General features: G+C 43.2%; 1 protein-coding gene across 3 annotated transcripts in view; it reads right to left on the bottom strand.

The window, feature by feature from the left end:
* pik3cd (phosphatidylinositol-4,5-bisphosphate 3-kinase, catalytic subunit delta) overlaps nucleotides 1–22,851 on the bottom strand; it is a 161,251-nt gene that overhangs the window by 99,181 nt on the left and 39,219 nt on the right. Inside the window, exons 1-2 of one of the 3 annotated variants that reach the window (XM_067970342.1) lie at nucleotides 17,812–17,887; nucleotides 13,909–14,017 (exon numbers count right to left, since the gene is read on the bottom strand). The gene's annotated coding sequence lies outside the window, so the exon portion shown is untranslated. Of the gene's footprint in view, nucleotides 1–13,908; nucleotides 14,018–17,128; nucleotides 17,182–17,811; nucleotides 17,888–22,851 lie in introns of those variants that run through there. The other 2 variants (XM_067970343.1, XM_067970341.1) reach the window with 2 other exon arrangements.

Genomic DNA, 22,851 nt, shown 5'->3' with positions numbered 1-22,851 from the left:
CCCGGGCCTCATTTAAATGCCACCTGCTGCCCGTTCCGGTCAGGAAGGCAGCATTGGGTGGCTGCCGGCACGGGAAGATCAGGAGGCCCTAGGCTGCTCGCTGGTTTTCATAGAGCTGTCGGATCTTGCCGGTTTTCAGCTAAGTGGCAGCGAGGAGGTTTCAGGAGAGTGTCTTGCGGGAGGGAACTGGGGATGGGGGGGGGGGGGTGGGGGGAGTACCCGGACAAAGGAAACCGTGACTTTCCTTTTGGGGCCCAGAGGAGCACACCGAGCTCCACAAAAGGAAATCTTTTCACTTACCTGGAGGACACCTTCCTCGTTCCCACCAGCTGCCCAGCTGCTTCACCCTGATGGGAAATCCATGGTGGCTTTGCCCGCTCAGGCCGCGGTTAAAATACCACCCGAGTCCTATTGACGTTGTAGGGCCCCAATTAGCTTTTATCCCTGCCTCATCAGCCACCAAAACCAGTGACGTTAAAATCAGACATCAACGGGAGTGGGAAATGGAGCCGTTGCATTTTGACTGCTCGTCCGCTCCATTTCCACCCAGTGTTAAAATCCCCCCTCTGTCATTTCATTCAGTCCGACTGCAAAAAGGCAGAGTTACTGGGCAACTAAGAATGCCCTCGACTGGTGAATGGTGCCTCTATTTTGTTCCGGACACAATAAATGTTGACTAGTCTACACCCCATCATTAAAAATCTAACTGTCTGGACACACAATTAAGTGGACACACAATTAAGTGGACTATCTTTCATTTGGGAACACAGAAACAGTAGTAGGCCATTCAGCTCCTCGAGCCTGCTCTACTATTCAATTAGATCATGGCCGGCCTGTACCTCAACTCCACGGACCCACCTTAGCTCCATATCCTCTGATACCCTTACCTAACAAAAATTTATCAATCTCAATCTTGAAAGCTCCAATTGCCCCAGCATCCACAGCCTTTTGGGGGGATAAGAGAATTTCAGATTTCTACTCCCCTTTACGTGGAGAAAGTACTTTCTGATTTCCCTCCTTATTGGCTTCATTCTTGATCAACTCAGCAACCCCCCTCCCCCCCAGCCAAACTTCCTGGCCTTGAGTTCAAACCTAGCCCAGATTTAAAGTGAAAGTCTTCTCTTTCTGCCAGCCGTAAGGATCCTTAACGAAACAGGTATGGGTAGTCTCAGCCCACTTCACCAGGAGGTGAGACTCCATGGCACAGTTCATCATTTGTCACAAAATCAAAAATCTCATTTAGGCAGGCGACAGGATTAGCTGGGATGGGAAATGAAACATTCACACTGATGTAAGAGGGAGTATTCTTCAAACTCTGAGGGTTAACGGCAGATTATTTGGGTGGTGTAGAGGGCGCGTCACTTGTCCAAATCTGGGGTTGGTTGATAGGGACACTGGGTACCAATTTAAAACACTGTTCCATTTCATGAACATGCACCTCCTTAATAAACACAAAAAGTAATGCAAAAGATATATTAATAAACATTTTGGTGAAATTGGTCTTAAAAGATGAAACTCTTCTTTCAATACCAGACTGAACCCAAGATGGTCACTTATTGCAGCATAAAGTTTATTGTAATCACAATAGCTTGGAAATAATTCTATCAGTTGACAAATCTTAAATAGGATTTCCTGGCAATAAAATCTTGCTTCCTATTTAAATTGGAGCTAATCGGATAAAACGCAAGATGGTCATCCGTGGTACTCGGGTATTCTTGTGGCCATCACGATCAATTTGAAACCACCGAGTGATTACTGAACGTTGCAAGCTAGACCCTCCTCGGACATTTGCACTTCCTTTTAAAACAACATGATTGATTTCAAACCAAGGCGCCTCCCACCAAACATTTTCCCTCGTTCAATTACGATAATTCTGAAACGGCTCAGTTGATTAACTTCAAACACACTGCATATGGCTTTGTGCCATCAAAAGCTCTCTTCACAAAAACATGCGCGCATACACACACCTGGAGAGCTCAACTGTTTTGCTGCTAAGTACGCCTACAGTTTTTAAGAGAAACAAAATAAAAGACGATAATTGTGGCAGAAAGTAGCAGTTCACGTCCCTGGAAGTGCAGAGCATTTTAAAACGAAGTGTTTGTGTTCTTCTGCAAACTTTATCGCTTGTATGCTTTGAAAGCTCCCAAAATTAAAGGAAGGCACTAATCTAGCAAGCTACACATTGCTCGTTATTTTAACTGCTTCTGTTGAAAGGCTGCCCTACTCGGCCTGGGAGACAGATGTTCTCTCAGATTAGAAGTGAGACCAACATGGTGAGTAGGCACCAAGCGGAGAGACCCTGGTGGACTATACCCACCAGCTATCATATAGCTGGAGCCACTGCCGGGCCCAATACAGAGCCAGTCTGCCTTTTTAACACAGCCCCCATCAAATTTAGCTGTGAATATTGGGCAGTACTTGGTGGGCACTGCAATAAAAAAAAAGAGACAGACCGCTCGCTACCAGCTTGGAAACAGGCCAGCCGCCACGTAGCAATCAATAGCAGCTGCAGGGTACTTTCCATACAGGAACACCCCCCGGCTCTAGGCCAACCGAAGCAGGGTCCATGTGAAAGAAATCCGTTTCGCCGTCTCTGTGAGGAGCCATTCAACTAAAGGAAACTGGGTTTAGAATGTTTTTTTAAACACATGGGGTATATTCTATAATGGGGTAAAAGCACTTCAAATTGAATCCTCCCCCCTCTACAGCTTGTTTATTGTTTAAAATGGTCATTTTTATAACAGACATGTCAGAAGTAATAATTGTCTTATCATTATGGTATATTAGTCCCATTTATACAACATTCCTCGATATTCTTTCGAACCCTCTCACCATATCCTATAACAAGCAGTGCCAAAATTTTTTTAAATTCCAAGCGTCAAATTGGTGAAAATAAAAACCCAGTTGTCAAATTAGTGATTTAAAATTAACAATCCAAGAACTCAAAGAGATCTGTAGAGAGGAATGAAATCACCCAATAATAATCATTATACTGAAGGATTTTTAGAAGCCTAAAAACTTGTCTTATGGCTTGGCTTGTCACCCAATTCTTAAACCTTGGGTTCACCCCAAAAAGATAAGGAGACTGAATCTCTTATAAACCAAAACCTGTACCAGCTGTGTCTGAGACGGTTTGCCCAGGAGTAATAATTATCCCATCGTTATGGGATATTGTGCACCAGAGGTCATGTGCTTTGCCCACTGCCTTCTTCAAAAGGTGGAAAATAGCTTACCACCAAATCAAAGAGTTTCAGCTAAAAACAGATTTATGAGATCAAACACAGAAGCTGTAAGAAATTACAAGAAATTGGAAGTACAATACTTAAAGGGTTAAAATATCCTTTTCCACCACTATTTCTTTTAAAAACAGTTTATGATGTGCAAGGCTCCTGAATGTAGATTTGCATAATGCACTGGTGTATGTGGATGACAATTCCTCGTTATCTGTACACAGTCCATATGTCTATTCAGAGCTGAGCTAAAGTTGAGAAACTAGAGCAGTGATTTATGCAAAGATAAGTCTTTCATGTCATGGGTATTGATGTTGAGACAGTAATGGTCTTCCTCCCAAACATCCTCCTTGATGGAAGTCACTCAAGATCATGAATTTGTCTATTTCCCAACCCTGTTGACATATATCATATATAAAAAAACATTTCAGGGAGACTTGCCTTTGCCACTAAACAATCTTTGACCCAATCAATATGTGAATATAGGGAACATGGAACGGTACCAACAAAGAAGGCTAGCTGATTCTCACTGAATAGTTGGTTAGATCTGATCAGGTACATATATTGGCCATTCCCATTCTTGTACTCACCCCCCACCCCGCACAGAAATTGATGAAGCCAAAGACTGCTTGGTGGTCAGAGCAAGACACATTGTGGGAATATACAAGCTCATTATCTCGGGTGGCTGAACTATTCAGAGGATACTTGAGACAAAGGGTTTCCTTCAAAGATACAGCTGGCTGAAACTAATTTTAAGTTGGATTTATCCTTTTTATCAAACATCATGTGGAATGCAGAAACCTCCCTGCTTGACAGAACTTCCATTAAAAATGTTGGATGACTCCTTTTTGTCCGTCAAGAACAATAAAAGGAGGGCTGTTGCATTATTAAGTGAGGAAGTTTCAGGCATCGTCACCTTGATGCTGCTCATTTCAGCACCATGGAGTGGAGAGACACAGCTTCAAACCCCACTCTCAGCCGCTATACCGAAAGGGGAAGCCAGCAGAGGTGTCTCCACCAGGCGGCTGTCATGTACTTCTACAGCTAAGAGTAGATCAGTTACTTGCCTGCCCAACTACACAAGAGTGGTGCTGTGCATTGTTTTACTGTGCCACAGACAAGTTGGTATATTTAGATACAGAACACGCTTCTTCAGAGGCGCTCCTGAACAAGAGCTGTTACCAGCAGTCATAAAGAAAACAGCCATGCTTAGTCATCCAGGTAGCTGTGTGGGAGGTTATGGTGTCGCAGCATGTGATACCCATTAAAAACATAACCTTCTGGATAGGCCAGTGTTGCGGTTCAGTCTACCACAAGTTAGCTGATCAAAATACTTTATAGTAAAACCATCAGCTATCTAATATGAATCACCTTGTTCGATTATCCGAATAGATGAATGTGCTTCCTTCTCTATTTTATGCCTGACTATGTCATTCCACTGTACTACAGATATATGTTTATTACCCTTCAGTATACTAAATCATCTAGCCTTGGCATCTCATCTATCAATCGAATAGATTTAATGGCTCCCCGCTCTCTCACCTTCACATCAACTAGCTCAGACATTAAAAACAAAGTACAGGGGTGAGGACAGGCATTTTGCCCAACACAATTCCCAAACAGATCATGTACAATTTGTTCTAACATGGACTCTGGTGAACTCGTAGGCAGAACATCCAAAGGATTCAATTTCTCCCCAGAAGTAATCAAACTATATTCCAGGATATTAATCCAAATTTACAAGCCATACTATTAATCAGTTGCATTCCACAGATGCATTATCCTTATAATTTTCAATTGCATTCTCAACTAGATACTGGGCCTGCTGATGTTTCAAAATGTTAACTGACATTACCTGCTTTGGCTGAGAGTCTATTCCACATTTCCACCAGTGAGTGAGTCTGTGAGTGTATAAAAAAAAATCTTTGATACTGAAACTTGCTTGAAACTGTTAATTTCCCTTGAAACCTGCTATTTTCCCACTCACAATCCAAAGTAACCAATTTCTATCTGAAATATCCAACTTCTGCTCTGTGCATTACAACTTGGAGTGCCAAGTCACAGGATCTCCTGACCGAACTTCTCTCCAACACATCAAAGCACTTTTGAAGTTAATTTACCCATATTCGCAAATGAAGTTTCCGTTTGTCTAATTTTTTCTTGTTAGGTAATACTGAATGCGAATTTTTCACTCTACCTGAGAATCTGCGACACTTGCATCAGTGATTGGTTGTTGATAGTCAACAGTTGTACATGGCATCAAACCAAACCACAGCAATGTCAAGAAAGCATCACAATTCATTTTATGATGTCTCTATCGCCATTCGCTAAACTGTAAAAGCTCTATTTTTGAATTTGGTTATATTTATGTCAGATCAAGGGACTAAATGGCTTTAAAATAGTCTCAAAACAATCTAACAACCAAAATACATTGACCATCTTCCTCACCTTCTCACACATCTATTAAGGTACAATTTAAGTCGCCTAACTTCAAAAGAGGTTTGCATCATTGTAAAACGAGCATGCTCAGCCATATCTTGTATCCAACCAATTCCGCTCTGTAGCCAGGGACTGTTGAAATAAGATGAGGTAGATCCCCTGCCAACCTCTTTCCTTCCTTCCTGTCACCTAGACTACTCACTGAATAGTTATCTGTTAAATATCTTGTGACTGCACACTTCCTGTATCCAAACCTTCGGGCCTGTTGTCACTCTCTATGTCAACATTTATAATGGAAAGTCCCCATGTAAGTACTGTAACCTTAATGGCAAAACCCTAGTCAACAAGTCAACAATTCACTGTCAACTTTGAACCAAATCACTTAGAAAAAAAAAGGAAAAAAAATGTCCTTTTTTTCACCTCAGTAACTGAAATTTTCAATGTCCAAAATAAGCTTTTGGTCAAAGCTTTGTTGCAACTTCTTACAAACAAACACAATAGCATTTGTGGCTTTTTTTGCTGAAGGTTGGAAAACAAAATAAAAATATTGATCTTTATTTTGGTTAAAAAAAATTCAGTTCAAAAATCTCTCCTGAGCCACTTTTGAGGCATAAGAATTTTTTATATTTATATAAACTTGGAAGTACATAAATTATGAACTTTGAACCCTAATTTTCTTTTAATTCATTCTTGGAATGTGGAAGTCAATGGCAAGTTTGGCATTTACTGCCCAACCCTAGTTGCCCTGGGAAAGTGGTGATGCAACAGAGTAGTTTGCTCGGCCTCTTCAGAGGGCAGTTAAGTGTCAACCACGTTGGTGTGGGACTGGAGTCACATATAGGCCAGACCGGCAGATTTACTTCCCTCGGGGACACGAATGAACCAGTTGGATTTTCTTGACAATCCGATAGCTTCATGGTCATTTCTCATTTGTTGATACCAGCTTTTTATTCCCAGATTTTTTTTTAAAAACTGAATTCAAATTCTCAATCTGCCATGGTGGGAACTGAACTCTCGTTAGCTGACTTAATAGTCCAGTAGCATAAACACCAGATTACCATACCTGATATTGCAGTATAATGTTCTTTTATAAAAATTTATGTTCTCTAAAAAGTCTGTATAAGTCAGTAAACTCACTAATAGTGCACTAAATCATAATTTATTTACTTCTGATGCATATTGGGAGCATAGATGTTTCTGGATGGACACTTACTTTTAACCAAAATACTCCGAGCCCCTTGGCACCCCACCCCCTCCCCCCGCAGTGCTCCCAAGTTCTAGCCCCAATTCTGAGAAATCAGTGTCTTTGGTAATTTTAATTGGCATAAAATCCCCGTTTTTGTAAAACCTCCAACTCCCCCATGAGCAACGCCAGAGAGGTTCTGCTAAATACAAGTTCTGACCTGTTGATCTGCAGAAGACAGCCTGAAAAGCGATACAGTGTGTTGCATAAAAAGAGTGGCAGAGAATATTAACTAAATATAAAGCCCTCACCATTACAACTGTTGACAAACAACCTCTTGCTTCCTCTTGTAGTGCCAGGTGCTTTGATAGATTCTGTAAGCGTCCATCTGCTGCACTTGTGGTATTATTTGTGGTGAATCATGGCAATGAAATATAGGGGAGCTGCAGGACGTACCCTCATTTAAAAAAAAAGGGGCTTGCAATCCTCCAGCTACTCAGTGAAAACCAGAGTGCTAAATGGCACCAAAGCACAAGTAAAAATCGACAGCCAGTAAATTATTCAGTGTTACGGTCAATGCATCAGGACACTTCTCTCCTGACAGATTTCTGTGAACCAAGTCAAGACTGTGATGGACGATGGGAAACAATGTTGCTACATGTTTGTCCCTGACCGTATTAATCTCATAAATTACACAGCAGTTGAACCCAACTAAAAGGTTCTTTACACCAACGAGCCTAAGACGGGGTTGGGGGGTGCGGGGAGTTACTTTCCAGCTTTAGGAAGCTCATGAACGGAGCAATGAGCTTGTGCTTATTTGATCAAAGTGGCAGGTTTATAACTTTCAAAGGGCTAAATTCAAAGTGGTGAGGGGTGAATTAAAACAAATGGATCAGAGGAGGACATTTGTCAACATTTCAGTAGAAGATAAACGGAACGCCTTTAAAGGAATAATGCTGGACATGCACGTACCTAAGATATAATTGGACGCCTTTAAAATTCGATTGAGGATTATTGAATTGAGCTACCAAAGTCTTCACAGTAGCGACACTCACACTTCACACGGATTTAATTTACTAATTCCTCACAATTATTTTTGTTGCACAAGCTGTTTTATGCACTCTTAACAGCAGATCAAGCTACTGACAGCAAAACAAACCAATACATCAAAGGAAAAGAAAACCACCAGGCTGTGCAGCTGCAAACCTCATACAAATAATAGCAACATGTTTAAACGGCCACATTCACTTTTCACAGAAGTGGCGACAGCGACTCATGTCACTCGCGGAATCAGCAGCCAATGACAACATGCCCACGACCTGAATGCAACTTACTGACTGGCTTGACCAGTTTCGCCGAGGAAATGGATCATCTTTAGACTCTCACAAGCATTTGGTCCAGACGATGAAAAGGACACCGACCAGCCCCACTTTATCCAATGCACTCTGGTAAACAACATGTTGTTTGATCATTCAAACATTAAGAGAGAAACAGCACAGGACACCTTCTCAGCATCTCCTCGTTCGGATCTACTTTGTGTCGCTCCCTAAACTCTGAGGGTATAAAAAGGATCCAATATAGCAGGACCTTCCAGAGTTAGGCCCTAGTTCTCGGAGTGAACCTTACATACAACCCTACATGCACTGTACTTGCAAAACTATTTAGAAATTAAAAACTGATGCACACAAAGCTTGGATAAAGGTATAAGAACATAAGAAATAGGAGCAGGAGTAGGCCATATGGCCCCTCAAGCCTGTTCTGCCATTCAATCAGATCATGGCTGATCTTCGACCTCAACTCCACTTTCCTGCCTGATCCCCATATCCCTCGATTCCCCTAGAGCCCAGCAATCTGTCTATCTCATCCTTGAATATATTCAACGACTCAGCATCCACCGCCCTCTGGGATAGAGAATTTCAAAAATCAGGGGGAAAACTCTCCAGTGGCTGGAGTCATACCTAGCACAAAGGAAGATGGTAGTGGTTGTTGGAGGCCAATCATCTCAGCCCCAGGACATTGCTGAAGTAGTTCCTCAGGGCAGTGTCCCAGGCCCAACCATCTTCAGCTGCTTCATCAATGACCTCCCCTCCATCATAAGGTCAGAAATGGGGATGTTCGCTGATGATTGCACAACGTTCAGTTCCGTTCGCAAACCCTCAGATAATGAAGCAGTCCGAGCCCGCATGCAGCAAGACCTGGACAACATCCTGGCTTGGGCTGATAAGTGGCAAGTAACATTCGCGCCAGACAAGTGCCAGGCAATGACCATCTCCAACAAGAGAGAGTGTCTAACCACCTCCCTTTGACATTCAATGGCATTACCATCACCCAATCCCCCATCAACAACATCCTGGGGGTCACCATTGAACAGAAACTTAATTTGACCAGCCACATAAATACTGTGGCTACAAGAGCAGGGTATTCTTTGGCGAGTGACTCACCTCCTGACTCCCCAAAGCCTTTCCGCCATCTACAAGGTACAAGTCAGGAGTGTGATGGAATACTTTCCACTTGCCTGGATGAGTGCAGCTCCAACAACACTCAAGAAGCTCGACACCATCCAGAACAAAGCAGCCCACTTGATTGGCACCCCATCCACCACCCTAAATATTCACTCCCTTCACCACCGGCGCACAGTGGCTGCAGTGTGTACCATCCACAGGATGCACTGCAGCAACTCGCCAAGGCTTCTTTGACAGCGCCTCCCAAACCCGCGACCTCTACCCCTAGAAGGACAAGAGCAGCAGGCACATGGGAACAACACCACCTGCACGTTCCCCTCCAAATCACACACCATCCTGACTTGGAAATATATCGCCGTTCCTTCATCATCGCTGGGTCAAAATCCTGGAACTCCCTTCCTAACAGCACTGTGGGAGAACCTTCACCACACGGACTGCAGTGGTTCAAGAAGGCGGCTCATCACCACCTTCTCAAGGGCAATTAGGGATGGGCAATAAATGCCAGCCTCGCCAGCGACGCCCACATCCCATGAACGAATAAAAAAAAACAACCCTCAGTGAAGAAATTCCTCCTCATCTCAGTGTTAAATGGTCGACCCCTTATCCTGCGACTATGCCCCTAGTTCTAGACTCTCCAGCCAGGGAAACAACCTCTCAACATCTACCCTATCAAGCCCCCTCATAATCTTATATGTTTCAATTTGATCACCTCTCATTCTTCAAAACTCCAGACAGTATAGGCCCATTCTACTCAACCTCGCCTCATAGGACAACCTTCTCATCCCAGGAATTAACCTAGTGAAACTTTGCTGCACTGCCTCTCAGGCAAGTATATCCTTCCTTAGGTAAGGAGACCAAAATTGTACACAGTATTCCAGGTGAGGTCTCACCAAAGCCCTGTATTCTAAAATCAGCTTTCACAAACAAATATCAACCAGCTTCATTTGAAGAATTCCCATTAACTATAACAGATGAGATGTTAACATGAGATGACACACATTACAAAATATTAAATGATACACCTTGAATATTACTTCAAATTAAGCGAGACACCAGAGCACAGGACATGAAGTTAAATGAGTGAAAAATAGCTTTAAACAGATATGAAGAAAAATTTCCCTACTTAAACAGGATAAACATTGGAACAATCTTCCAGCTGAGCTAGTAGAAGCATAAACAAACAGTGGGGACATTTAAATTAAGCCTCGGCGCTACAATGGGAGTTAGAACAGTAGAGGGATGAGCTTGAGTGGGCTGAATGGCCTTTCCTCTATCCTGACTTTCCTTATACATTTATATAACAAAGATCATAAAAATAAGTACAGGTTGAAGAGTCAATTCATCCAACACATCCTTCCAAATATGCCGATGGTGCCCTCCCCTCATCTAATCGCCTCTTGAATGGTGTCAGAGCTTCCACCTCCACTATGTATGAACAAGATGATCATATTTAAAGGAATTAGGAACACTTTTACTGACTACTCTCACAGACTTTGCGGTTTGTATACGATCCAATATTGCAAGAAGAAAAACAAACAGAGCCCACATAGAGCAAGAAGTTCCTTCAAGTACTTCGAATGTGAAGTAGAAGCTATTACTAGTAAACTGGGATTGTATGACAATTAACAAGCTACTTATTCACTGCACTTATGTGAACAGAATGCATTTCCGATTTATTCCACAAGTAAAATATTAAAAGAATGGTATTTTAAAAAACTGATGTACAACCAGCCTCAGATTTCTTTTTAATTTACCAAACAGTGGCACACAGCTTGATTAAGAATTCTTGGGGTCCTGGGCAACACCACCCCCCAGTCCATTAGAATCATAGAAGTTTACAACATGGAAACAGGCCCTTCGGCCCAACATGTCCATGTCGCCCAGTTTATACCACTAAGCTAGTCCCAATTGCCTGCACTTGGCCCATATCCCTCTATACCCATCTTCCCCATGTAACTGTCCAAATGCTTTTTAAAAGACAAAATTGTACCCGCCTCTACTACTGCCTCTGGCAGCTCGTTCCAGACACTCACCACCCTTTGAGTGAAAAAATTGCCCCTCTGGACCCTTTTGTATCTCTCCCCTCTCACCTTAAATCTATGCCCCCTCGTTATAGACTCCCCTACCTTTGGGAAAAGATTTTGACTATCTACCTTATCTATGCCCCTCATTATGTTATAGACTTCTATAAGATCACCCCTTAACCTCCTACTCTCCAGGGAAAAAAGTCTCAGTCTATCCAACCTCTCCCTATAAGTCAAACCATCAAGTCCCGGTAGCATCCTAGTAAATCTTTTCTGCACTCTTTCTAGTTTAATAATATCCTTTCTATAATAGGGTGACCAGAACTGTACACAGTATTCCAAGTGTGGCCTAACTAATGTCCTGTACAACTTCAACAAGACATCCCAACTCCTGTATTCAACGTTCTGACCAATGAAACCAAGCATGCTGAATGCCTTCTTCACCACCCTATCCACCTGTGACTCCACTTTCAAGGAGCTATGAACCTGTACTCCTAGATCTCTTTGTTCTATAACTCTCCCCAACGCCCTACCATTAACGGAGTAGGTCCTGGCCCGATTCGATCTACCAAAATGCATCAGCTCACATTTATCTAAATTAAACTCCATCTGCCATTCATCGGCCCACTGGCCCAATTTACCAAGATCCCGTTGCAATCCTAGATAAAGCACAAATGTGTAGTAAAATGAATGAAGAAATAGGCGGGTAGAATGTTTACGCACTGCATTAACAATAAAGAAAGAACTTGCATTTATATAGTGCCTTTCATAACCTCAGGACATCCCAAAGCGCTTTACAGCCAATGAAGTACTTTTGAAGTGTAGTCACTGTTGTAATATAAGAAATGCAGCAGCCAATTTGCACACAGCAAGATCCCAGAAACAGCAATGTGATAATGACTAGATGACATGTTTTAGTGATGTTGGTCGAGGCATGAATATTGGCCACGATACCGGGGAGAACTCCCCTACTCTTCTTTGAAATAGTGCCACGGAATCTTTTACGTCCACCTGCGAGGGCAGATGGGGCCTCGGTTTAACAGAGGTCTCATCCGAAAGATGGCATCGCCGACAGTGCAACACTGTCTCAATACTGCACAGGAGTGGCAGCGTAGATTACAGACTCAAGTCTCTGGAGTGGGACCTGAACCCACGACTTTCTGACTCAGACGCTAGCGTGCTCCCACTGAGCCACGCCTAACGCATCAAGCAAATCACATCACAATATACTAAGCTTAGATGACAAAATACTACGCTTATACTTTCTGCATTTTCTATTTTTGTTTCAGATTTCCAGTATTTGCAGTTCTTTTCTTTTAATTCCAACTTTCTTAAGTGGAAACTTAGAATTCTGTGATTTATTTGTATGACTAACAAACTGCCAAAAAGCTTAAACACAAACACATAGAAGTGAAATGTACTCACACCAACATTATCAGTAAAGCTACTGAAAGGGGGAATCTCACACCCATACAGTAGACTGGTACATACATACAATCCTGGAGTTATCAAACAATAATTAAAGATACAGCACTCCAAGAAGTTCAAAATGTATACAATATTGAACATTACATAGAAACATAGAAAATAGGAGGAGTAGGCCCTTCGAGCCTGCTCCGCCATTCAATATGATCATGGCTGATCCTCTATCTCAATACCATATTCCCGCTCTCTCCCCATACCCAATGATGCCTTTATGTTTAGAAATCTATCAAGCTCCTTCTTAAATATATTCAGTGACTTGGCCGCCACAGCCTTCTGTGGTAGAGAATTCCATAGGTTCACCATCCTCTGAGTGAAGAAATTTCTCCTCGTCTCAGTCCTAAATGTCCTACCCCATATCCTGAGACTGTGACCCCTCATTCTGGACCCCCCCCAAGCCAGGGGAAGCATCCTCTCTGCATCCAGTCTGTCTAGCCCTGTCAGAATTTTATATGTTTCAATGAGATCCCCTCTCATTCTTCTAAACTCGAGTGAATACAGGCCGAGTCGACCCAATCTCTCTTCATATGACAGTCCTGCCACCCCAGGAATCAGTCTGGTGAACCTTCGCTGCACTCCCTCTATGGCAAGTATATCCTTTCTTAGGTAAGGTGTGCAGTTTTGGTCTCAATACTCCAGGTGTGGTTTCGCCAAGGCCCTGTATAACTGCAGTAAGACATCCTTGCACCTGTACTCAAATCCTCTTGCAATGAAGGCCAACATACCATTTGTCTTCCTAACTGCTTGCTGCACCTGCATGTTTGCTTTCAGTGACTGGTGTACAAGGACACCCAGGTCCCTTTGAACATTAACATTTCCAATTTGAACAATACTCTGCCTTTTTGTTTTCCTTCCGAAGTGGATAACTTCACATTTATCCACATTATACTGCATCTGCCATGTATTTGCACACTCACTCAACTTGTCTAAATCGCCTTGAATCTCTTTGCATCCTCCTCACAACTCCAGTTTTTTGTCATTGTTTGTGTTTGATTTAGTTGGAGAATATGTAACAGAAGCACAGTAATAAATGACACTCTCTAGTTATTGAAATACTCACTGCTCTATCAACATAAACAGACACAAACCTTATAGTACCAGAAGAAAACACGATTTATAGAATCCCCTGGTTCCATCGCCATCCATTTGACTTCATAGTGAAACAGCTTCACACTCGGACTGGCTGCTTCTGAGTATCTACAAATATTTTAAAAATCAAAATAAAACATGGTCAACATAGCGACATCCAAAAATTGAAATATTATCAAAAGGACATAATCACTATTACAAAACAAACTGGATGCCTTCATTGGTCTGTTACAAAATAGCTTCCTTGGCACCAAGTTCTCCCCACTATGCAGTTAGCTTGTAAAATTACATTTTGTGATTTGACCAACTTGCTTAATTGCATTCATAAAAGAACTTGCAGTCTGTTCGTCATAGTAACAAATCACAAAATTCCAATTTACCATTTAGGAAAGTTGAAATAAAAAGAGCAGAAAAACAAACTGCAAATGTTAGAAATCTAAAAACAAAAACAGAAAATGCAGGAAGTACACAGCAGGTCAGTCAGCATCTGGCAAGAGAAAAAAAAATGGTAGACAGAATGTTCTGACAAAGGCCCACATCCTGAAACATGAACCCACCTTTTCTCTTCTCAGATGCTGATGGACTTGCTGTGTATTTCCAGCATTTTCTGTTACTATTTATAAACAGGATCGAGCTCCTGCCAAGCTGTCAGTCCTGCTGTTCTGAGGGAACAGCAGCTGCCTGATACTGCTTGCCTGGCAACTGAATGCCTTTCCCAGGCACCAGCTTGTTACGAGGATACCTCATCACATCTTCAGGAACATCCCAAGATACTTCATCTCCAATGAAATATTTTTGAAGTGAGCTCACTTATTATTTAGGCAAATGTGGCAGCCAAATTATACACAGCAGGGGCTTACAAACCGCAAATGAGATAAATGGCCAGTTAATCTGTTTCTGGTGGCTTCGCATAAAAGGAGGAATGCTGACCAAGACATCAGGAGAAGTCCCTGCTCTTTTTGTTTTGAACAGTGCTGTGGCATCTTGAACATACACGGAAATGTCAGCCGAGATTATATATTCAAATCCTGGAGTGGGACTTGAAAAGTCATGTTGGCTGCACTACGTTCGTGATAAGTGAACAAATAATTTGAATCAAGAGGAATAGACCATATGTGGCATCACCTGGTCCTTCAGTATACATGTTAGATGCAATATCATTTTTAAAAAGGCTTAAGGTTTTGACATTGTAACTGGGACTAATTATATATGCACATGCAAGCACACACACACACATTTGGTTTCTACAGAGAAAAGAACAAAGACAATGTAGGGGTGACGGTGCAGTCTAAGAGGGTGCGGGTTGGAGAATTGTGGCAACCATGCTGTAGGCCCTACCTCCTACCCACACTCCCTGCAGGTGTGGCTCCCTGTTGGAAGTGTGGGATCACAGGATCACCCCTTTATTGTACAGGAAAAAAGTGTTTCCAGATCGTCTTAACACAAAGAGAAAAAAAGAGTTCCACGTTGCACAGCACTGGAAACCACCCTTCTAGAAGTGCTGAACCAATCTGAGTGCCATCACCATGGAGAGTGCAGTGAGGCAGCAGTACAACTGATTGCTTCAAACACTCGCCATAGCAACAGTAGCTCATCACAGCAATCGACGGATTGCCTCATAGGATCATGTTTCACATTAAACTACACGGTGACTTCACAAAATGTATTCTTTTGTTCAAATATAAAAAAAAACATAAAACACAGCATCAAACAGTAAAATAAATGCATGTGCTGAAAATCTCTACATCTATCTTTTTAAAAAAAATAAGCTTGCAAAATAACAAGGTCTAAAAACAGTTTCTGATGAGAATGGATTCACTCCTGGGTTGTCATTGGAATATATAGATCTCCCATGGGACTTCCCACAGTACGTCAGGTGAGATGTTATTTTACAAAGGTGAGAGCGTTATAACATGCAACACACACAATGCGTTCTGTGCAAGGCTGCAGCTGTGTTTTAGTGGCCTGTCCTTTTCTCTAACTCCGGAGACACACTGTTGTTGATCTGGGAAGTTTACAGATTGGCAGGTGCTTGTAAATGCCCAGCTGTCACTGGAAGAACGAAAGGGAAAGTCCGAAGAGATATTTTCACATGGAGGGTTATTAGAACATGGGCTGCTTTAGTGCAAGAGCCAGTGACTGTAACATCATTTAAAAGGGAATTGGATACAAAGGAAGAATGTATACACAAATAGCGAGTGAGCAGGGAAAAGATATCGGAAAAGACAACTCAGGTTCAAGAGTTAGCACTGGCACAGGCATGATGGGCTGAATGGCCTCCTTCTGTGCTGTAATTTCTATGATTCCTACTGTTGCTCTGTGCACTAGGATTAGTAAAAGCACTTAATATCAGTTTTATGTGGATCCTCACCATGGTTAGTTACCTGAAAGTACTTGCATTTATATAGCGCCTTTCATTTCCTTGGGATCTCCCGAAGTGCTGCACAGCCAATGAATTAATTTTTGAAATATAGTCACTGTTGTGATGTAGACAAACACAGCAGCCAACTTGCACCCAAGCAAGGTCTCACAAATGAGATAAATGACCTGTTGGTTTTGATGGTCTTGGTTGAGGGATAAACATTGGTCAGGTCACCCGGAGAACTCCACTGCTCCTTTCTGTATGGTTCTAAGGGATCTTTTACTTCCGCCTAAACAGGTAGTTAAAGGCCTCGGTTTATTGACCCATCATAAACAATGTGCCGTCAACAGCGCAACACTCCCTCAGTACTGCACGGAAGCATCAGCCCAGATTGCACAATGTTTAATGTTTTAACTGCCTAATCTTTCAGGTTCCAGCTAACAAGCGTTCTACATGCCAAGGAAAGGATAAGGCCCTTCACACCTTTCATCTACCATCTCACATTCATCAGGAAGCATTTGATCCAACAGACCAACACTTGCAGCTTCAGCTATTGACAAAGAGGGAGGCAGCACACAACTAACATCGCCAAAGACAGATTAGCCAGTCATGCATTTCATTGCTGTTTGTGGGACCTCGCTGTGCATAAGTCTGCCTACACAACAATAATGCCTATACTTCAAAAGGAATTAATTGGCTGTAATATATTTTGGGACGTCCTGAGAACGTGAAAGGCACTATAAAAATGCAAGTTCTTTCTCTAAGTCAGAAATATTAGAAGTGGGTCAGTCAAACCACTAATTCAATGATGTGGACCAACCCAGTCCCACTGCCAGCAATGGATACCTTTGGACCACCTCTAGTGCAAGCAGTTTTCTATCCTACATGTAACAGCCTCTCTCCTCCCCCAGGTGTACCGACCACTCAACCAGGTATAAAACCCAAGATTAAAGAGCGTCATTTTACACCCTCCAATTTAACTGTATTCGCGACAGCTGCTACGACTAGTTTGCTTCCTTAGTTGTCAACATGTAGTCAGTGTGCAACAAGATAGCATACTCTGCAAAGTGCTAAATCCATCAAGACGTGCAAACAAAATCTAGAACATATTTTGCAGTTAAAAGTACCGACTAGCAAAAACACAGTGAAGCTGTACCACAACAAACATGCATCGCGATTTTGCGTAGTTTTGAAAACAGTCCATTTCAGCTCCAAAGGGACGACGTCAGGAGTCCAGTGCATAGATATCGATGGTGCATCCGTGCTACTTGTTCAGTGCCGACATTGTGACTTCGCAGCAACTTGTGTAGTGTAAATCGCGAGTCAAGATCTGACTGACTGAAATGAAGTGGACAGAGAGGGTGCATCCTCCAGGCTCTCTCACTCCGCTTCACTCCAGTGTCAGATTGGGTCCCGACTCCAGATTCAGGCTACACATAACTATAGAACCATAGAAAAAGATACAGCACAGAAAGGGGCCATTCAGCCCTTCGTGTCCGCACCGGCTCGAAGAACAACCAGGTGCCCGTTCTAATCCCACCTTCCAGCACTCGGTCCGTAGCCCTGCAGCATACAGCACTTTTGGTGCAGGTCCGCAAAAGCAAAGTCGCTTCACATCAACGCACCAGCTATAGTGTGGATGTGCCTTAACCTGTTAACCCCAAACCATGTGGTCAGCACAGAACCGAGAGGACAATTAGAAACCAATAGTATTAAATGTTCAATTAATCCGTGCACACACAAACACGATAACAGGAAATCCAGCTGCAGAACAGAAACTACATACATTGCACCAAAGAAATAGCAGCCCCCCACTCCCCTCCCCAGTTTATCCGTTCTCACAACAGTTTTTTTTAAATGGCAGTATGTGGAGGAAGTGGCTTGCGTTACCACCAAATGTCCACTCTTTGGAGAAACAGGGACACTTCTGGGAAATGCTGTAGCTCTCACAAAAATATACATCAGATGGAGAGAACTGCTGCTTTATCTGGCTTTGCTCTACGTTTCTTAGCACAGTAAGTCCACTCTGCAGAATCAGTTTTATATTGAAAGGAGCACTGCCATCTGGTTAAAGTGCCCAGGTCTGTAAAACAGCAGATTATACAACAGTTCAATCGTGCCTACCACTAATAATTTAACATTTAACATCAAAGGTGCTTCACTGAATTTGTTCCCACACAGCTTTTACCCACCAAGCTGCAATTTAAGTCTTCAGATTTGGCAAAAAAGACACAGCACTCTGCAAACAGTGACAACACCCTTTTAAGTTCTATGTGGAAATAATTGAAGTTCCCACCATCACACACACCCCCCAACTCAATACCTATGCTATACAATCTTGTTTTTCAATGTTCAGATAACAACCCACACACCCACCAGATAGTCTCTGCAAGGACATTTGTTACATTCGTCTGAGTTGTTGGATCTTCCAACAATCAAAAGAGATCAGGTTCTGATGAAGAGCAGTTTGCCCAAAACATTAACTCATTGGTTCTCTTCACTGATTCACTGCGCGTCTCCAATGTTTTCTGCTTTGGTTAATGGGACCAAGCTTCCAGATTTCACAATTCAAAGCTCTGATGTCTACATGTTAACAACGGGATAAAATGAGAACAGGAAATGCACCTGGATTGTAATCTTGCCTGTTCTCCATCTCTTTCTGCAGTTACAGTCCTGGGATTTCTCAACACATGAACTCCAAACTCAACAGGATTATTGGTGGATGGGACACTGGGTCCAAAGTGAACTCCCCCTTCCCCCCAAAAACAGAATTATGGATTTAATTGGTTTGGCCATAACCAGGCTTTTAAGCAGAATTATCATTCTTCCTCATTTTTCTCCGAATGAAGATCAGAAGGGAGGAGGGTTGATAATCTCAGGAGTACTCCTGTGTGCTAAAAGTTCATTGGCAGAGTCCTGAGAGTAAAGCAGTTCCCAGTCTTGCACTTGGCAATGGCAGAACATTGTGAGGAAAGAACAGTAAGGGGAGGAAGGTTTCCATGGTGTTGGAGAGTGTTAGAGCATTGATGTCCGTGGCAGCTTGGTTCAGTGGTAGTGCTCTCACCTCTCAGTCAAGCCCCATTCCAGGAACTTGAGCACATACTCTAGTCATCAAAGCAGTGCTGAAGGAGCGCTTCTTTGTTGGAGTTGCCATTTTTCGAATTAGATGTTGAACCGAGACCCTATCTGGACCTAAACGTTCCCATGACACTTTTCAAAGAACAGCAGGGAGTTTTCCTGCTGTCCTGGCCAACATTTATCCATCAATCAACACCACCAAAACTAACTGATCGGTTCTCTCATCACTGTTTGTGCACAAATTGCCTGCCATATTTGCCTACAAAACAAGAGTGTTGCACCTCAAAATCAATTCATTTGCCATGAAGCACTTTAGGACGTCCTGTCGATATGAAAGGCTCTGTATGAGTACAAGTTCTTTCATTAGTCTCGATGCCACAGAGTTGGGGTGAACACATCAATTCTTGCTCTGCCCAGTTGCTGCTCTCAGCTATGCCCTGCAGAGGTTGCAACGTCTTCCTGTGAGGCGAGGGGGAACATCACTCCTGGCGACTAGTTACTGGGGACACTGGAAGCAGACAATGCACTCATCCTCTTGACAGCAGAAGCTGTAAGGCAAGCACTGACCAAAATTTACCGTTACATTACCAGAAAAATTACAGAAAAACATAAGACTTTTAAAACAATTAAAAAATAAGAAAATAAATACAATAAAACCTATATGTTCTAATTCAGTGAAAAATATAGCCTGTTGTGAGGAATTTCGTGTCTTGTTTGTGCATTACAGCAGTGACTGCACGTAAAGCGCTTTGGGACGTTCTGAGGTTGTGGAAGGTGCTATATAAATGCAGGTTCTTTCTTTCTTGTTCGCTCATTTTCATTGTGTAACTGCACCTTCTGAGCAGTTTGACTTTCCTGTCTGCCACAAAACGTTTCTTTTTAAAATACTTTATGATGTGATAATGACCGACATTTACAGTGCACCATGTGGTTTTTACACTCAGTAACCTAAAAACCCCATATTTGCTTTAGAACAAATGAACATTACAGTTTACAAAATATGCACACAAGCCTAGCAGAAATTCTGCCCATGCATTTTGCTCACAACCCATTTATATAATTTTAATTATCCCCCCTCCCAAATAAGGATGGCATTTATTATTAAATTATTCAAAGTACTGCTTAGAAACTGTATTTAGTTTCCTTAAGGAACATGTAAGAAAAATAAATAATCCTTTCTGCATTAAACTATTCCCATAAAGCCATTTTGTGCATTGACAATGATCTGGGATCACTCCATTTTAACCTTAAAAAGTTTAGAAGGGGACAGGGTTAACTTTCCCAGATGGTCCCGATTGTGCAGTGGCTGAATTCTTGCTTTCACAAAATTATCTAATTGTTTTTGTCTTTTTCTGAGAAATAAATTGTTTTTCTAGTATTTTTTTAATGAATTGATCCCTCGTGTTTCAGTCACAAAAAATGGTGCAACATTCCACAGTGAAAAGCTGGATTAAATGCAACTGCGCCAGCTGAACTGGGATGTTGGTGCTGGGTGGAGTGCAGATTGTTCAAACCTGAATACAGCTTTACAGGAGTGAAAGGGTTAAAAGCTGCTGTGCATTCTCTCCCTAAACCTCTCCGCCTCTCTCTCTTCCTTTAAGACGTTCCTTAAAACCTCTCTCTTTGACCAAGCTTTTGGTCACCTGTCCTAATATTTCCTAATCCAGCTCGGTGCAGTGCTCCCCTGGAGTGTCTTGGGATGTTTCACCATGTTAAAGGCGCTATATAAATGCAAGTAGTTGTTGGATGTTACGGAGCACCTGAACTCACACAACAGAAGAATGCAGGAGTACAACCAAGTGGTGACAGAATACTACGGCAACATCTGAGGGGTCTAACGCCTGTTTTAGGACCCCTCTGCCAAATTGGGCAATGTGGAGTGGAGCAGAGGCTGGGCTGCAGATTCTTCAGTGGCCAACATAGCAGAGTAGAACTGGAGACAACTACAAGGACAAATACATTAGCTACCTGACCCTTGTGCACAGAAAGACTGAGGAATTATACTGAGGTAGCAAGAAGGAAGGCACAGGTTTCCCGTGGCTGATAAATCGCCAACCCTGGCAATAGTTAATTTAGCCTTTAACGATGTAGATATGGCTGCCCTAATGACAAGTCATTAGCTGAGCCACTCTGACCAGCAAGCTCCCAGGTTCATCCTTGGTCTGTGCGGAGTTGGCCGATCTGAGCCAGGGGAGCACTAGAGGTGATGACGTTGGCCTTGGCTTTCCCAGGTTTGGGAGGAAAAATTAACCAGGTTCCTCACTTGTGATTGCTCTCCAGTTACCACTGGACACATGGGCCCCGATATTAGCGGGGAGGCGGGATGGCAGCGGGGGGGGGGGGAGGGAGGAAGAGCGATTGGGCGCGTGGGTAACCCGTCCAATAAAATCTGTCCGTTCCCCACGTGATCGCGGGTAAATTGGAGCGACTCAACGTGGCTTCTGGGTTTGCCGTCCGAAAGCTGTGCAGCGGGCAGACTGCGCACCCGGCATCACAGGCTGTCGGCTGGTGCAGCTCTATTTAAAAAGGGACAGTCCTCAAAGGGGCTGCTCCTGGAGCAAAAACCCAAACAGCACAATGCATCAGCACAGGGGGAAGGCTGCTCCAAGATTTAGTGATCCCTCACCCCAGTTACTACTGGATGGGGTGTGGAGGAGGAGGGATGTCTTCTACCCAAAGGACGGGAGGAAGTGGCCTGCCTCTGCCACCAAGAAGACCTGGCTCGAGGTGGCAGAGGAGGTCACCAGCAGCAGCATCTCCCACACCTGGATCCAGTGCAGGAAGCGCTTCAATGACCTAACTAGGTCAGCCAAAATGAGGACACTTACTCATTCTCCTACAGTCTGTCTTCCACATCACTGTCCCCACCCCCCAACTCATTCTGCACTGCCAACACTAATCTATCACATCACTCCACTACTGCCACATCTTGGCCATGCTTGACTGGCTTCTATAATAAGGTCCTTTCATGAGGTTCATGATGAACGCCCACACTTGATGCCATAAATTGGGTCAATCTACAGTGGGCGTATGTGTAGTTAGAGGACTGTTTTGTGCAGGGAGGTGGGTGGGGCGGGGTGCTGGTTTGGGCGCTGCTCTATCAAGGTGGTGAGGACTGGACTCTTCACACTGTCTGATGTTAGGAGAACCGTTCACATATCAGCGACTCCCTGGCCTCACAAGCAGCCAGGTGAGTGGCTGCTCTGCCCACGGGTTGCTCCTCCTCCTCCTCCTCCTCCTCCTCCTCGTGGGGGGCAGATGTGGATGGGGCCTCCTCGAGCGGCACCCCTCTCTGTTGTGCCATGTTGTGCAGGGCACAACAGACGACTATAATGCGTCCCACTCTGTCTGGTGCGTATTGAAGCGCTCCCCCAGAACGATCAAGGCACCTGATGCGCATCTTGAGCAGCCCTTTAGCATGCTCAATTGTAGACCTGGTGGCGATGTGGCTGTCGTTACATTGACGCTGTTGCTCAGTGGTGGGTTTCGTCAGAGGTGTCAT

Source organism: Heptranchias perlo, chromosome 32, assembly GCF_035084215.1.
Source record: "Heptranchias perlo isolate sHepPer1 chromosome 32, sHepPer1.hap1, whole genome shotgun sequence".
Classification (NCBI taxonomy): Eukaryota; Metazoa; Chordata; class Chondrichthyes; order Hexanchiformes; family Hexanchidae; genus Heptranchias; species Heptranchias perlo.
The sequence above is the reverse complement of the archived record's forward strand: the minus strand, read 5'-3'. Positions and strand labels throughout refer to the sequence as shown.